At 40.7% G+C, this 17,470-nt stretch overlaps 1 long non-coding RNA gene across 1 annotated transcript; it reads left to right on the top strand.

Annotated features, from left to right (window-relative positions):
* Nucleotides 1-341: 341 nt before the first annotated feature.
* On the top strand, nt 342-2,742 carry LOC149752957 (uncharacterized). The gene is made up of 2 exons (XR_016396140.1): nt 342-2,343; nt 2,442-2,742. It is a non-coding gene; the product is annotated as an uncharacterized LOC149752957 (long non-coding RNA).
* Nucleotides 2,743-17,470: the final 14,728 nt, after the last annotated feature.

Genomic DNA, 17,470 nt, shown 5'->3' with positions numbered 1-17,470 from the left:
CTGAAATTCATGCTTAGCCCTCTGCATGCATACTATCAGTGGTATCAGAGCTCGTCCAAGTTCTTTGTGATATCAAATATCTATGCAAAATGTGATCTTTTACATATGATGTAAACTGATTATATTATTTTATGATGTTATTAATATGATGAATAGACTTGTTTGTATGCATGTGGAAACCATTTAACTTGAACATTAAAAGGGGTTTTAATGATTCAAAGTTGTAATGCATGCAAAACCAAGATAAGACATGAATAATGCAATACACTTATAATTGTGAATTAAGTATTGATGTAGATCTTAGATTTTAAATGTGATTTAAACATCTAAGATATTGCATAAATCATGGGGATAATGGGTTATCTAATCAAATCTGGTTGGGTTAGACCCAATGGTCAAAATCAAAATATGGAACAATAACTGTTGAAATCTAATTTAAAATGTTTACTTTGGATTCGATCAAGGTAACTCTTGATCTTTGCAATAGTTGTAGTTGATCAAGTCCATGTCTCTTGATAAGACCAAATGGATGTTGATTTAGGCTCCGCGGTTGAGCACTGAGTTTTGATATTGATCGAATTGAAATTGATGAACCAGTTGGTGTCTAAGGCAACTGTTATCAGTAGGTTTTTAATTGGGAGCTACTTGCTGGATTTCGGTCCAGTCAAGTTAATAGCATACCCTTCCGCTGATTTCACTTATCTGGCCATCTAGGTGAATCTCTTTTGATCAGATCTCTGATTAACTCTTGTTGACCTATGCCAAATAAGAAAATCGGTCGGACCGATTTAGGTGCACTGACTCAAACCTGTTCTTATTAACCTCTGATTTGAAGAAGTCAGTGGGAGGATCAAGGTTAGTCAGCTTTTCTTGTTTCATAAAAATCCTCTAAATTATCAGGTTCTTAAAAATGGTGCGGTTAATGGAAGATGACCGTGTCATAGCCTCCTATTGCGTTGACATGATAATGAGTCCAATATGTTTATGATCATTGGAAGCACGCCTGGTGCTCATCGGCTATTGGGATTGTCACTCAATTAATGTTGAATCGGTTGCATCCATTAAATAGGTGGTCAGAAGAGCCGAGCCACACTCGGGCTTGGTCATCTACTGATGTGATGAACTTATTGCGGCAAGTTGATGGTTGGACCTGACCAGGTTTTTCAGTGGAGGTGACACACACCTGCTGAAGTGGCCTGTGGCAAAAGGATATTACTGGGAGTTGTTTGGTGAAACAATTGGTTATGAACCTACCCTTAGAAACAGATGGGTTAGCCAAGACACACTCGGGCCCATCTGTAGTCTATGTGGATTCCGGTACCCACTAAAAAATTAGGAGTAATTCTTCGGATTAAAGTAGAGGCTATTGATTCATACAAAATGGTGGAAGGATCTTTGGACTAAAATCCAAATTTCTTGATTATATTGATTCATTTACTGATTAGGTTTTGTTGTCATTCTTTGCAGAAATGGCCACTCAATTGTCACTTAAGTCATTATTAGATAATGATAAGTTGACCGGTCCTAACTTTTCAATCTAGCTTAGAAAGCTTATGATCGTCCTGGAACACGAGAGGACCATGTATATAATTACTGATCCGACACCTGAATTGCCTCTAGCTAATGCACGGGTAGCAGTCCGTGATGCTTACCAGAAATGGACGAGTGATCGGATCACTGTCCGGTGCATTATGCTAGCAACAATGAGCGATGAATTCTCGTGGAGATTCGAGAGTGCTCAGCCGAACGAGATCATTCAAGTGTTGAATGAATCGTTTGGCGTCCCTGATGACGATAAAAGGTATAGTACCAGTTGTTGTATGTTCAACGCCAAACTCAGGGAAGGGGCCTCTGTTACGGACCATGTACTGTACATGATCGAGTTGATAGAGCGCCTGAGCAAACTTGGCTTTTCCCTGCATGAACAATTGGGAAAGGACGCGATTTTGAATTCCCTGCCTGATTCCTACCGACCATTCCTCACTCATTATAGAATGACAAAGCATGTACTCAACTTCCATGGTCTTTTGGGGTTGTTGCAGAACTTTGAGAAAGATAACCAGCTCAGAAAAAGGCCGGTTAATGTGGTTGGTGGTGGGGCAGGACGTCGTCCCTTTGGGAAAGGAAAAAACAAAAATAAAATTAAAAATAAAAATAAAAGGAAGAAAAAGGTGCTAAGTGTCGGGATATCTTATCAGATGATAAGAAAGCGGGCTGACCCTAGAAAGGCGGTGTGCTACCACTGTCAGAAATCGGGACACTGGAAAAAGAACTGTCCTCTGTATGTAGCCATCCTTGATCCAAACAGGCCCAGGAGAAATGAGCAAACAGTTGCTGGGCAAGGTACTTATACGATAACTCCTTGTAATTTCTCCATATGTGATAAATTGACCTGGGTATTGGATACCGGAAGTCCTTATAATATTTGCAATTCATTACAGGGACTGCATGTCAATAAGAGATTTGAGGATAATGAGAGGTTCCTGAATGTTGGAGATGGAAGGACTGTTCCAGTTCTAGCATTGGGAGATCTTAAGTTAGTTTTCAATTCTCATGTAATCGCCTTAAGTGACTGTCACTTTTGTCCGTCATTCTTAATGAACGTCATTTCTGTAGGGCTCTTAGCCCAAAACGGTTATGAAATATCAATAAAGAATCGTTCTTGTAATATCATTGTGAATGGTGTTATTATGGTTGATGGACAATTAATAAATGGCATTTACACAATATCACATCCTGTTAGTGTAATGTACACATCAAGTAAGCGACCCAGGATAGATAATGTCTCTGATACCTACCTATGGCATTGCCGGCTAGGACATATTAACAAGAACAGGATCAACAAGTTGGCCAAGTTGGGTATTCTGAATATTAATGATCTTGAATTATTTCCAACTTGTGAGTCTTGTCTTTTTGGTAAAATGACCAAATCACCCTTTATTGGAAAAGGTGAGAGAGCCGTAGATATTCTAGGACTCGTACATACTGATGTATGTGGACCTATGAGTACAAGTGCCAGAGGAGGGTACAGCTATTTCATTACGTTTATAGACGACCTGTCAAAGTACGGGCATGTGTTTCTTATGAGGCATAAGTCCGAGTCCTTTGAAATGTTCAAATTATACCGTAATGAAGTAGAGAAATAAATTGGAAAGTATATTAAAATTCTTCGATCTGATCGAGGAGGGGAATATCTCTCCAGTGATTTCTTGACTTATCTGGAAGAGAATGGGATTCTGTCTTAGTGGACCCCTCCTGGAACACCTCAACATAACGGTGTATTTGAAAGGAGGAACATGACTCTGTTAGACATGGTCCGGTCCATGATGGATTTCGCTAGCCTGCCTTTATCCTTTTGGGGATATGCTCTAGAATCTGCCTGCTATATTTTAAATAAGGTTTCTAGTAAATCTGTAATTAAAACTCCATATGAGATGTAGACTGGGCGTAAGCCAGTGATCACTCACCTAAGAGTTTGGGGGTGTAAGGCCTATGTCAAGCGTTTGAAAGCAGATAAGATGTAATCCAAGTCTGATAATTGTTTCTTCGTCGGATATCCAAAAGAAACCTTAGGGTATTACTTCTATAATACTGATACGCAAAAGTTGTTTGTCTGTAATAGGGCTATTTTCCTTGAGAAGGAGTTCCTTGGTGAATGAGCTAACAGCTCTGATGTTGCACTTAAAGAAATTCAACGTATAGAAGAATCAGTACAGACTAAAGAACCGGATTTGATTAGATCAGATCCAGAACCCATTATAGAGACATCTGTGAGACGATCCGGTAGAGTACCACATCAGCCGGACAAATACTATAGTTTTCTGGTCCAGGACGGCGAACCTGTTGGTCTCGATTAGAACACAGAGGATCCCGTCATCTACATGGATGCTATGCAAAGGTCTGATTCTGAGAAATGGTTTAATGCTATGAAATCCGAAATGGAGTCCATTGAGGTCAATGATATATGGACATTGGTTGACCCACCTGAAGGAATCAAACCCATTGGGTGTAAATGGATCTTCAAGAGGAAGAGAGGCACAGACGGAAATGTGGAAACCTACAAATCCCGTCGGGTTGCCAAAGGATTTCGCCAACGTTATGGCATAGACTATGACGAGATGTTTTCTCCTGTGGCAATGCTGAAGTCCATTCGGATCATGCTTGCGATAGTTGCACATCTGGACTTAGAGATTTGGCAGATGGATGTTAAAACCGCTTTTCTGAATGGAGATTTAGAGGAGCAGGTGTATATGATACAGCCTGAAGGTTTTATTTCTGCAGATGAATCTAAGGTATGCAAGCTTCAGAAGTCCTTATACGGACTGAAGCAGGCTTCTCGGAATTGGAACATACGCTTTGATACGGTGATCAAGACGTATGGCTTCGTTAGGAACGTAAAGGAACCTTGCATATATAAGTGGGTAAATAGTTCAGTAGTGATGTTTCTTGTACTGTATGTGGATGATATTCTTTTAATAGGGAATGACATTCCTGCACTACAGGGAATAAAGATCTGGCTGTCATCACAGTTCTCCATGAAAGATCTGGGAGATGCATCTTACATCCTAGGGATGAAGATCTATAAGGATAGGTCTAAAAGGTTGCTTGGGTTATCCCAGTCCACGTACATAAATACTGTGCTGAAACGATTCAGCATGAAAAATTCCAAAAAAGGCTATCTTCCAATAGGTCATGTAATCACTCTTTCTAAAGGAGATTGCCCAACAACTCCCCAAGAAAGAGAACGTACGAGTAGAATTCCATATGCCTCTGCTGTGGGATCTATTATGTATGCTATGACATGTACTAGACCAGATGTGGCGTATTCACTAGGAATAGTGAGTAGGTACCAATCTGACCCAAGAGAGAGCCACTGGAAAGTTGTAAAGACTATCTTCAAGTATTTGAGAAATACTAAGGATAAGTGGCTTGTTTATGGAGATACTGAGTTGAGATTTGTCGGTTATACCGATTCAAGTTTTCAAGCAGACCGTGATGATAGCAAGTCTGTGTCTGGTTAAGTATTTACCATGTTAGGTGGGGCTGTGTGCTGGAAAAGTTCCAAGCAGCATACCGTGGCAGACTCTGTATGCGAGGCTGAATACATTGCTGCATCTGATGCCGCCAAAGAAGCTGTCTGGTTACAAAAGTTCATTGCTGAGCTAGGAGTTACACCCTCCGCTGATGGACCAGTCCCACTATACTGTGATCCATCGCTTAAGCTAAGGAACCAAAGGCACACCAGCGCACCAAGCATATTCTGCGCTGGTATCACCTTGTTCGTGAGATAGTAGAACGAGGTGACGTTGATCTTCAAAAGATTGACGGGAAGGATAACTTAGCCGACCCCTTCACTAAGGCCCTCGGTGTAAAGGAGTTTGACCATCATTACTTGAAGATGGGTATACGATACTGTACTGATTGGCTTTAGGTCAAGTGGGAGTTGTTGGAAATTGTGTCCTAAATCCAATCAATTAGTGATTGTAAATGTATTTGGATCAATTATAAATAACATGGTATTTATTCATCACCAGAACATCTTCACAAACTCCGATGTGATGAAGTCCTTAGGACTACTTTGTGTAATGAAATATGATTTTGTCACACAGGTCCTTACATGTTCATGACCGTATGATATACTATTAATAGAACGATAGTATTACTGGGCATAGGTCATTGTGTATCATAACTGTTGGTTGTCTTCCAAACTAAAGAGTATAGAGATACTAGTATGGTATATAGGTGAATGGTAGTGTACGTTCACTGAACGTGACCAATTGACGGACTCTCTCTTGTCAAGAGTTGTTCCGAGTGGATATGGGTATATGTATCCTTTAGACCTGAGATTGCAACCGGTGGCTTGCAAGCAACTCACTGTACTTTGGTGCCGAACTACCTGAATTTCTAATCCAGCAACGAAAGGTTTCTGGGTCCAGTCAAGTACTTGTGGTAGTCAGTTGCAAATCAAGATGGGATTGACCTCCCTTAGGAATAAGGGTGAATGCCTTGTGTTTTCAATTAAATAGTACCCTGGCCAGGGAAAGTCAAATCTCTATCACTTGACTTATTGAATTGAAACATATTTTCGGATGGATCGTTTCAGGGTAGACAGACTCTGAACCCACCCTGGGCATTTTCTGGTCAAGAGGATGAATTATGCGGTAACCATAGTCCATAGGTTCTAGAATGTTGCTTTGCATCTATTCGGCCTATCCGGTCGTCGGGTTCCATTGCTAGATGGTTACTTCGATTAGTGCAGGAAGTGTTCTTGTACTACCGGCTTAGGCTCGAACCTGTGAGGTCACACGCTTAGAAGTTTCTGGATTGATCAAATGGCTGATTGACAATTGAGAATCGTCTAGAGGTAAAATAGTCAATGTGATTGACTGATTGCCCTAGGCAATTGTTGCTTGGAAAAGTTAATTGGTGATTGGATCACTGATTAGACTCAATTTGCCCCCAACCAAATTAGATTTGGCTTGAGTCAAATTGGACTAGGACTTCTTTGCCCATGTGGGACCCACATACTGTATGTGGGACCCACGTCCTGCCTATGTGGGACCCACATACTATATATGGGACCCACGTCCTGCATATGTGGGACCCACGTCCTGCCTAGGTGGGACCCACATACTGTATGTGGGACCCACGTCCTGCTTAGGTGGGACCCACATACTGTATGTGGGATCCACATTCCGATCGCCCTCCAGGCCATGTCATCATTTTGCATGAGTGACACGTGGCAGAGCAGGACACCTCTTTTGCTTGCATGCGTGACACGTGGCGGAGCAGGACACCTCTTTTGCTTGCATGTGTGACATGTGGCGGGCCTGGACACCTCACACTGCTCCTGATTTCATCCATGACCTCATCTGCCTCATGAGGTCATCCATGACATCGCCCTCCAGGCCACCTCACCCCTTTGCATGCGTGACACGTGGCGGAGCAGGACACCTCTTTTTCTTGCATGTGTGACATGTGTCCTGGCAGGCACCTCATAGGGACACCTCACCCTCTTCTTGACCTATAAATAAGCCACCCCTCTTCCTTCTTCTCTACACAAAAAAAGAGCACCAGAGAAAGAGAGTAAAAGGAGAGAGTAGCTCTGAAGGTGAAAGCCCAAGAAGGAGTTCTTGAGCTGTAAAGGTCCATCTTCTTCCCTCTTCCTTTTAGCCAACCTTCTGCCTCCCTGCGAGCTAGCACTCCCCGGGAAACTGATCATTCAGGAGCTTCGCGTGGACGAGTCATCAAGGCCGGACACTTGTGCGGCTGCGAAGCATCCTTGAAGGAACCCTCTTTTAAAGGTAAGAGACATGATCTCTTTTACGGTTGAGATATGATCTCAATCTTCAAATCACAAGAAGTTGTGATTTATGCATATTTATTTGAATCACATAATCCTCGGGATCTGAGGGCTTTGTGATATTTGATGTCAAAGCAAAGGGTTAGTGGAGACTATCCAATTTCCGGAAACTCTCACGCGTGATCGTGTGACGAAGCGTGGCGCTCCACCCGGGGGCTCATATGATGAGTGCTTTGATAGGCACGCGCGAGTGTCACCCTATGTATTGGGACTGAGCCCGCGCCACATGTGATGTGCAGTTGAAGACTGTATTCGACTAGTACCAGAGTCAAAAATATCTAAAATATCAAGCATGTTTTAGGTTAAAATGTTTAACCCATTCTTTCCGCATAAAATTTTCTGAAATTCATACTTAGCCCTCTGCACGTATACTATCAGATCGTTCTTCACGAACATAAAATCTCTGCAATTTGCAATGCAATAGTTGCGAATGGTATCACGTAGAGTTTCCGCATTCATGAACGCCTGACCAACGCCCTCGATACTATTTTTCCAAGCATCCAACGAATTTTTTTGACTTGCTTCCTTTTCAATTGTGGCTCTTGTTTCTTCAACAACTTGACCAAAATTACTTAAGCTACCCTTTGAAAAAAAATTTCCCTCTCGAACTAATTTCAGCACAATGGGATGAGCCGCTGTCCATACAATAGGATAAACATTATTTTAGCACACTTATTAAAGTCTTTTGCGCTTAAATTGCACAAACTAAAATTTCAAATATGGAATACCTCTCAATTACTACACCAGCACCTTCGATCAAGGTTGGAGAATGAGTAACAACCATCTCGATCACCTTGGCATTTAAGTTGACATGTATTTGATGCATGTTACGAACATCCTTATAGCTCATGAGCATAACATGCATTCTAGATTTGTTTGGAATATAAAACTTAACTTATATCATTATAGAAGATAAATGTCTCCACCTTTCAACTATTTTCTTAAAAGTTTGATCAAGAATTGTGTCCTTTGAGATGGAAATAATGACAGCTTCGCTAACATAACAACAAATGGCCATAAAAACAGAGCTAGCAGTGTCCTCTGAAGCCATGACAATGGAAAAAAGAGGAGGCAATGAACAGATGATTCCGAATTGCAAACAGAGTTAGGAATATAGTGGAGCAGAGTCTCACCACATAGAGAAAGAGGGACTATCAGTGTTCTCTCAAACAGGAAACAGGTAAAGAGTAAGAGGGACTCTCAATATTTATAGGTCAACACAAAGGCTCAACATGCTCTCTCCCTATCCGTCTAGTATCCATCCTAATGGGTGCCTGTCTTTTTCTTGACCAAACAATCTCCAATGACAAAGATAAAACAGAGAAGAACAGAGACAAGACGTGTACCCTGTTGCGGGCTATTTTTTTCCCCTATTTTTCCGTTTCAAAATCTTCCCCCAAAGCCATCTTCGGTAAACATCTTCCGTGGGATCACCGGGGCATCTTCGCTTAAGGGCTGGAAGTGGGAAGCTTACTTGGGAGCATCTTCGGTAGAGAAAAACAGAGTGTGTTTTGGATAGAAAACAGAATGCGGAAAATTTTTTTTCCCGCTTCCGGTAACATAGGGGTATTTACCGTAACCTGGGGGCACTTTGGGTACTATATTTTAAAGAAAACAGTAACTCAGGGACCGGAAATTAGAGAACCATTTAGTGGTGGACCGAAAGTTTTTTTTTGGGTCAACAGGGACCTGTGGTGTCTTTAGAGGGATGAAAAAGTAATTTTTTATTTTTTATAAGGATCCCATTAGCTCTTTCTATAAGAGCTCGGCTATAACAAATGGTTAGATACAGGTCCCCCTAGCTCCTTCCATAAGAGCCCAGCTACAATAAATGGTTAGGATAAGGATTCCATAAACTCATTCTATAAAATCCTAGAAAAATATCTTACCTTCCTGTAAATTAATAGGCTTTCCAAAGCAAAAAAAGAAAAAAAAAGGCTTCTAAAAATTCTGCAAACTTCTATCTCGTTGGTCTCCTTTAAATAGAAAATCGGAGAAAAAGCCACATTGCTTCAGCGGGTTCCTAACTTATTTCACTATCGAGCAGTCCTCCCCATTTAACCAAATATTCTCGACTAGGAGATATACCTCTCCGTTGCACCATACGTTCCACCAATATGCATCTCGCTCGTTGTAGGATGTCAGGATGCTCAAAGGAGCTCCTTTAGATTCACCTCAATTAGGATCTTGTGGAATTCCATAATAGGGCTTTACCATACTAACATAAAAGATGGGGTGAATCTTAAGCTTAGATGGTAACTTCACCTTATTGATAAGTGCTAAATAATGCATATATTAATATCTTATTCATAGCACATATCATTATTTTAATTCACATATTTTGAATATTTAACTAAAAAAAAATTGTGTTACCTTCATCATTGCATTTTAATAAATTAAAGGTAATTAGTGTTTTACTTATTTATTTACTGGTCAAAATTAATGTGTGCAGGTCGAGTCGAACTAATTGGGATGATGTCTGAACTAATATGTGCAGGTCACGTTTGCAGCTGAACCCATGTCCACGTCACCCTTTAAGCGCTTGGAGAACAAGCTTCCACGTCATCCCTTTCCTCCCCTGTTTTAAGCTTCAAAATAGAGTCCAGTTTTCCCGACGTCCCGAGTTCATCTCGCGTCCGCATCCTTCTCCATCCGAAACTTCATCCTCATCCCCTATGTCCAGCTAACAGAGCAGTCCTCGTTTCTCCCTCTCCCGTTTAGAATTGACTCCATCCACGGATGAGTTCACCTCTCCGAATCCCATGCATCCCGGACATCCCAAACCAAGATTCCCAGCTGAATCTATCCTTCTAATATCCCACAGATCAGCCTTTCCTCCCAACTTCCGAATCCAACTCCTCCATCTTATCTTCCGGCTTAATCTACCAAACATCCCAGCGTTCCAGATCACATTCTCCACAACCGGAACAGAGCCGAGACCCAAGGATGATTTCCTTATCCGGACCCCATGAAACAACCAAAGCCACGTCTTCATCTGGATTATTTCCCAGCCGAGATCCTCTCAGTTCACGCTTGTCCTGGCTAATCGCATATCATCTTCCACCTCCCACCAAATCCCAAGTTCCAAGCATCCATTCAGCATCTCTCAAACGCCCACGTCCAAGCATCTCAACAACCAACTCATCTTCATCTCCCATGCTTCCGATTCTTCTTCCCAAACTTCACGGAAACAGAACACAACAGCATTCAACCATTCCGACTTCATCCTCCCAAGCTTCACGTGCTCTTCCCCTGTTTCGGAACCAACCATCAGCGTAATCCGCTCCCAAGCTTGATCCGAGTTCATCCCGAGCTTCACGGCATCCAGATTATCCCCTGCATCCAAGAGAATCCACCCTTCATCCCGCTGTGATTCATCCTCACCCGTGAGCCATATCCTCCTTATCCCACGGATCAACCATCAGCCAAATGGACATGTTCCCAGCCGAAAGCCATATCTTCTCCCGTCTGTGTCATCTTCCCATCATTTCTTCATCACAGAACCAACTCCAAGCTTCATCCCGTTGTGACCTCATCCTTATCCTATCTCCTGATTTTTATCAGACGCCCGAGCTGCCGAATCCCAAGGATCATCTCCCAGCCATCTTCCGGATAAGAACCAGCAACCACACGAGATTTCCAACGTCCGCAAGCCAGCCTTCATCCCAACCAAATCCAAACTCCTCTGCTTCAGTGGAACAGAGGTGGAGTCTTCCCATCAGTCCACGGATAAGCTTCCCAGTATTCGCGGAACAGCACCTTATCTTCATCTCCGAGAGCATCCAACTGAGCGAGGGATCACGGAACAGTCTCCCTTATCCACGGAAGAGATAAGGTCTCCACGAGCTTATCCTCTATTCGGATCAGCCACAGAAGAAAGAAGGAGAGAGGAGAGGGGGCTGGTGAAAGCTATAAAAGGAGGAGTCTTCTCTTCTTCGGATCATCTTTTCTCGGGTGGAAGTCCCACAGGAAACAGAGGAGGGAGAGAATACTTTGGGTCTTTTTGGGAATGACTTCCCAAAAGAAAAAAAAAAAAAGAAAATGATCAAGAGGAAGATGAAGCCGACGGGCGAAAAGTGGGAGAACCCAGTCGTGATGAAGACCATCTACATCGCTGCTGCTATCGCCCACGACTCCATGGAAGGCTGATCTCCTCTCTAGGGCTGGATGCAGCCCTAACAAAGAGACACGGGTTTTATATTTTATTTTATATTCTTGGGGTTGTATGAACTTATTGTTTTTAATGGATATCTTCTTTTGAATCATATTTAATTTCTGTGATTTTAAGTATGATGTTCGTACAACTACTCTTCATGATCACTAAGTAAATATCAGATAGTCCATGCTTAGGGAAGATGCGATGTGCTGCCACCTTAGATTAGCCTACTGAAGATGGATTATGCCCAAATTACTTTTGTGAATTTTTATTTAAATGCTTATTAGGCTTGTAGCCAATTTGCATATTAATCCAAGAACGAAATAAAATATAAATAACCCTTGTTCCGATGTTAGTGGTGAATTTCTTGCCCTAGGTTCTCCCAAACTGATATTTTTTTAATTGCATTTTCTTTTATTAGATTGCTTAGTTTAATAGTCTTCACAAATTCATCCTTTTAAATATTTTTATTTTTAAGAAAACAACTATACCCCAATCCCTGTGGATCGATACCCGTAATCACTATCCTATTAGATACGTGCTATTGCGTGGTCTTTAAAGTTGACTGTCAATTTTTGGCGCCGTTGCCGGGGATTGGTAGCATAGTTGTTTTTCTTTTTATTAAAAAAAATTTTCAAAAAAAAATTTTCAAAAAATAAAAAAAAATAAAAATAGTTTCTATTTTTACTTTCCTTATCTCCTTCTCCTCTCTTACTAATTTTTGATTTTTCTTGGTATCATTTGATCAGGAACCAAAGAGGAAGTTTGGGACAATCAGAAATGGAACGACTGAAAAAGGAATACTGTAGAGGTTTGCTTTTTAAAAAAAATTGCTGGAAATTCTGGTAACATCTGAACCTTTCTTATTTCAAATTGATTCCCATCTAGCCTGCAAGTTGCGGTGATTGTTTGATTTCGATTTTTTTTTACAAAAGTGTGAATGCATGCTTGATACACATGCACCAATTAATCTGCACATAGTAAGGGCAATCACCCCAACAAGATAAAAACTGGATTTCATCACCAGATTCTTGCCCAAATTAGGTGAATCAATTATCACATAGTTTTCACCTTAATTAAAATCAATTAGACGTTGGCCCCTAAGGACATTCGAGCTCAATAGGATGAAGATCACCGAAAGTTGCACCAATTTCGCTCTATGGCTTAGTTGATGTCTAGGCAAGCTTTGTCCCTTTAAGGGAGACAGTTCATCTGTTCGAGGCAAGTGGTTTTTAAGTGGGACCTTTGCAACGCATCGTGACCCCCCCACTTACCTGGGAGCTTACCTGGTCAGCTCAGTCATTAGACCGGATTGGAGGCTTAAGTGCCCTCTTCAAACCAGTTAGGAGCTGTCTAGTGATTTTAGGATGAACATAAGGAATTGTGTTTTTATTTTTAGTGCATGCTTGACTGTACTGATCAGAGGAGTCTTAGTGTATGCTAGGGTGTCGTTCCAAATCTCCCGAATTAGTACCTTTTGACCCTGAAATAGAGCGTTCTATTAGGACCCTTCGAGCCGAAATCCGGACCTATAGAACCATAGGATCTACACCACTTGTCGAGATGGTTGAAGAACAACCCAAACTCCTAAAGGAGTACTTCACTCCTTCCATTTATACCTCTCCATCTTGTATTCGACTACCTGATACCACCGCTGCTGCACATTTTGAAATTAAGTCTAGTGTCATCCAAATGCTTCCCTCTTTTTATGGACTTAACAATGAAGACCCATATAAACATTTGGATGAGTTCCTTGAGATCTGCACTACTGTCAAAATTCAGAACTTCACTGATGATGCTCTGAAACTTAGGCTGTTTCCTTTTTCCCTTAAGGATAGAGCTAAACAATGGCTCCATTCATTAGAATCCAATTCAATTCTCTCTTGGGCTCAAATGCAACATGAATTTCTAAAGAAATATTTTCCCATAGGAAGAACAAACCAATTTAGGCGTGCTATCACGAGCTTCTCCCAATCTGACGGAGAAGAATTTCATGAAACTTGAGAAAAATTTAGAGACTTACTCCGAAAATGCCCGCATCATCAAATACCCAAATGGCAATTAGTGCAATGCTTTTATGACGGGTTATCTGAACGAAACCGCCAGATGGTTGATGCTTCTTGTGGGGGAACTTTCATGCTTAAGAGTGAGCATGAGGCATGGCAGATGTTTGAAAACCTTAATGAAAATTCCCTCCACCATGCCTCCTCCGCTCATCAAGCACCCCCGAGTTCTCAAAGAAAAGGAACCATATATGAAGTTAGCCAATCCATAGGTCTATCCGAGAAAGTAGATGCACTGTCCCGCAAATTGGACCAGCTAATGTCTAGAGAACAGCTTCCAAACTTTCACCAAGCACAAGTATGTACTCTTTGTTCTAGTCCATCTCACACTGTCTTTGAGTGTCCTTCGGCAGCACAATTCCCCGAATTTGTGCAAGAACAAGTAATTGCTGCCCAAGCACAGTCCCGACCGGGTAATGATCCGTATTCTAACACTTATAACCCGGGGTGGCGCAACCATCCAAATTTCTCTTGGAAGCAGCAGACTTCCAATACCTCCCAGCCTTATGCCCAAAACTTTCAACCATTCCAGAATATTAATCCCTACCGTCCTTCGACTCAATTTCAACACACTCCTCCTCCACCCCATAGAAATACAGCCTTTGAGGAGAAAGTGTTGACCTCCCTTCAAGGTTTGGAAACCATTACACAATTGGTGCACTCTCACACGCAATCTATCGCCAAGCTAGAATCTCAAATGGGGCAACTAGTTAATGCACTGAACAAGCGAGAGGAAGGAAAGCTTCCAAGCCAACCAGTGAGTAATCCTAGGGGACAATACATGGCTCAAGAAAATCAACTAAATACAATTCATCATGAACAAGCCAATACTTTGACTATCCTAAGGAGTGGACGTGTAGTAGACAATAAGATTGGGGAGGATAACAATAAGGAAGGTAAAGAAGAGGATAGAAATGTGTCAAATGAAAATCTAAAGCCTTCTTCTTCTTCTTCTTCTAGTCCACCTTCTGCCAAAACTCATATCCCAAAGGCCCCATTTCCTGAAGCTCTTAATTCACCCTCTCCCTTTAGCAAAAAGGGAACTTCACCAGAGGAGATGATGGAGGTTTTCAAATAAGTCAAAATCAACCTCCCGCTTCTTGATGCTATTAGACAAGTTCCCTCCTATGCCAAATTTCTCAAAGACCTTTGTACCCAAAAGCGAAAATCTAGGACACATGTACCTAAAAAGGTCTTCCTAACTAAGCAAGTGAGTTCTATTCTCGAACACAATACCCCACCGAAATTCAAAGATCCTGGTGCTCCCACCATCTTCTGTGTCTTAGAAAATAATTTCATTGATCGAGCACTCTTAGATCTAGGGGCAAGTGTCAATCTTTTACCTTACTCAGTTTATGAGAAACTTGGGTTAGGTGAGTTAAAACCAACCTCGGTATTCCTTCAGTTGGCTGATCGATCTGTAAAAATACCACGAGGAATAATTGAAGATGTTCTTGTCAAGGTAGACAAATTCTATTTTTCAGTAGATTTTATCGTCCTTGATATGGAACATGAGCCTAATCCTAAGAAACAAATCCCCGTGATCCTTGGACGCCCCTTTTTAGCTACAGCCAATGCGAGTATAAATTGTAGAACTGGGGTGATGAATATATCCTTTGGGAATATGAAGGTCAAGTTAAATATATTTCGTACCTCTGATCAACCTGCAAAGGGAGTTAAGTGCTTCCTAATAGACAAAATGGATGATCTTGTAGAAGAAATCCTTCCCTATATTTTGGCAGATAATCCTTTGAAAACATACTTGGCCCATTTTGACTTTGATATAGACAAGGCCATAGAAGCAGTTAACTTCCTGCCCAACAATCAGTCTTCCATAAATTTTCTTCCTTGGAGAACCCCGCATGAACCCGGTATGATTTGATAAGGATGCACTGCGTCTGGCTGAAGACGTTAAACTTAGCGCTTGTTGGGAGGCAACCCAATTCTCGTAGGTTATTTTTGCATATTTTCTTGTCGCATTTTCTTTATTTTCTTAACAGGATTCCTTATATTACTGATGCAACTACGGTAAAATGCTTCTATCCTCCATTTGCATCATATTTTCGTCCAAAATAAAAAAATATATAAAACAATAAAAATAATAATATAATAATATTCAAAAAAAAACATTGAGAACAATGTCTGATCTAGGTTGGGGGGTATAAGATTCAAATTTTTGAAGGAATTTTTCGCATTTTCACATTTTTAAGTGAATTTCAAAAAAAAAAAGTGAATTTCAAATTTTCACATTTTTAAGTGAATTTCAAAAAAAAAAGTGAATTTCAACCAAAAAAAAAAACTAATTTCTATGCTTTAGTGCTGAAATGATAAACAAACAAAGTATATAAAATCTAAAAAAGCCCAATAACTAGTCAGGAGTAAGTCAATTTGAGTTCTTTTTATTAAAAATTCTTTTAGTGAGTTGTTAGATAATTTTTACTTTGGAATTTCACAACACACATGGCCTGCACTTCTAAGGATTAGGTTCAACATTATGTTACTAAGTCTAGTAGCAACCTTGAGTCCTGATGAATCATTCCTATCTAATTCACTATTATCCCGTATTTATTGTTAAAAAAAAAAAGTGAATTTAGTCAGGTACATCGAAAAGGGCTACCTATCGTCAAAGGTCAGCGGGCTTGTAATGAGGAACCCGAGCATAGGTCCGTAGGGGAGTCTTGATGCCCAACACCTTACGCCATCTGGTGTGGGAGTGTTGACTGAGTGCTCGCTACACAGAGAAATCATTACAAGAGTAAAAGTACGTAATTTGTAAATTTCAAAAAAAAATAAATAATAAAAAAAATAAAAAAAGAGAAAAAGAGAAAATAATATTGACCTTGAAAAAGACGATAGTGTGAAAGCCGTCGTTGTAAAAATTCGAGTAAACTGGAATATTACAGATAAAGCCCATGAGGTATTAAAGTAAACATCCACAACTCTCGAAATCCTGCAAGGTAGGATGATTTTGAATTAGTGATTAGGTCTTATCTGACTAATTCTTAGAAACTACTAGTTTTAGCAGTATTTTGGAGAATCTAAAGCCTTAGCTTGTGTATGGTCCAGACATCACCGAGCACCCAAGTATAAATTAGCCTTACAACTCTCTAACGGAAACTTAATGACTTCAACTTAAGTTGCATACTGACCTAGGATTTGGGCTGACTTAGTAATTAAAACTTTGTGTGCTTTTGAAATTCTTGGCATTAATGCATTTGAAATTAGATTTTATAAAAAAATTGTTGCCCAGTAGATACAACCCAAGAGGGGGGGTGAATTGGGTCTTTTAAAACTTTTATACTACTTCTAAAACTTTTCAATTAATTATGCTAAGTTGTATAGATGCACAGTGGAATTTAAACTTAGCAACAGTTTGATTTATTGAATGAGACTTGATTAAGTAAATTAAATATGCTTGCAACTAAAGGATGCGCAGATAAGAGTTAAGTAAGCAATTTATCTAAGTAAGTAAGTGAGCAAGTTAGACAATGACAAAAAGCATCACAAACACAACAAACATATAGTGGTTCGGTGCACCCCAGCACCTACATCCACTCCCCAAGACCTCTTGGGAATTTCACTATAATCCTCCAGATTACAGCCGGTTGTTTTACAAGCTCACAACCCAACTTGTTGTTTTGCGAGATTACAACGAACTCGGTCGGTTTTCACAGGCTCACCGACTAGAACCTACCGATTGTTTTCACGGGCTCACAATCCAACCCAGTTGGTTTTTCCAAAGGCTCACCAACCACAACCTTACAACGATTGTTTTCCGGGTTCACAATCAACCCAGTTGGTTTTTCCCAAAGGCTCACCAACCACAACCTTACAACGTTGGTTTTCCCTTTGGCTCACCAACAAACCTTAACACCGTTGGTTTTCCTT

This window comes from Phoenix dactylifera, chromosome 8 (genome assembly GCF_051530095.1).
Source record: "Phoenix dactylifera cultivar Ajwa chromosome 8, Ajwa_hap1_PhDact_Kaust_v1.1, whole genome shotgun sequence".
NCBI lineage: Eukaryota > Viridiplantae > Streptophyta > Magnoliopsida > Arecales > Arecaceae > Phoenix > Phoenix dactylifera.
The sequence above is the reverse complement of the archived record's forward strand: the minus strand, read 5'-3'. Positions and strand labels throughout refer to the sequence as shown.